Below are 888 nucleotides of genomic sequence, written 5' to 3' on the forward strand. Positions count from 1 at the left end.
CGTGGCGCGCCCTTGCCCCCTGCCACCAGGCCGCCCCTGGGGTGGCACAGCCCACATCCTCTCCCACCACCTCCACCTGCAGCCCCATTCTCTTTCTACCCCTGTCCCAGCCCCTCCCCAGCTCCAGGGTGAGGCAAGTGACCCCCAGGCTGGGGTGGGTTGATTTGGAGACACAACCACTGTGATGTGTGTGCCCAAAGTCCCCACCCTCATGCCGAGGTTGGACTCTGAGTGCATAACAAGATGGCCAAGAGGTGAATTGGTGCTGTGCAGGGGGCGTGTGGAACAGGGTGGGACATGCCAGCACTTGAGCTGGTCCCCAGCCCCCTCTGTTGTGGGGTCCCTTCCCAAAGCAGGAGCTGCAGACTGGCTGGTGGCCGGTGGCAAAGCGTGCCTGGGGATTGTGATGGTGGTGGAGAGGGTGAAGGTGATGGGCTGTCTCAGCAGCTCCTCCCCAGGGATTTCCTGTGCCTGGCTGGAGGGTCCCTGCATTTCCGTGACACACAGCAGAGCAGCTGAGGGCAGCCACATCCTCCGGCAGTGGGACTTTCACCCACACGCAGCGGCTCCTTGGTGACCCAGCTGCCCTTTGCCCACCTCCCTCTCTGAGCTGGGCGGCAAAGGGGCTTGGGGCTGTGTCCCCAGCATGGCCAGGGAGCCCCTGAAGCAACGTGCTCATTCCCAAGGCCGTGCTGCCAGTCTGGTTTGGCCATTGCACACCCTGGGAGTCAGGTGGAGGAGCCACTGAGCTGGAAGGGCTGTGTCATTATTCAACGTGCTTTGAACTGTAAACCCCAAAGAAAATAACTGCTGCCACGACAGGGACGTCACCTGGAGGGACCCAGCCTGGCTGGGCAGCGTCTGCGGCCAGGCACAGCCCAGGACCAT

At 62.7% G+C, this 888-nt stretch overlaps 1 protein-coding gene across 1 annotated transcript in view; it reads left to right on the top strand.

The window, feature by feature from the left end:
* Window positions 1–888, top strand: part of LOC104497195 (semaphorin-4G-like) — a 7,928-nt gene that overhangs the window by 2,247 nt on the left and 4,793 nt on the right. The window lies entirely within an intron of this gene.

This window comes from Buceros rhinoceros, unplaced genomic scaffold (genome assembly GCF_000710305.1).
Source record: "Buceros rhinoceros silvestris isolate BGI_N320 unplaced genomic scaffold, ASM71030v1 scaffold38737, whole genome shotgun sequence".
Classification (NCBI taxonomy): domain Eukaryota; kingdom Metazoa; phylum Chordata; class Aves; order Bucerotiformes; family Bucerotidae; genus Buceros; species Buceros rhinoceros.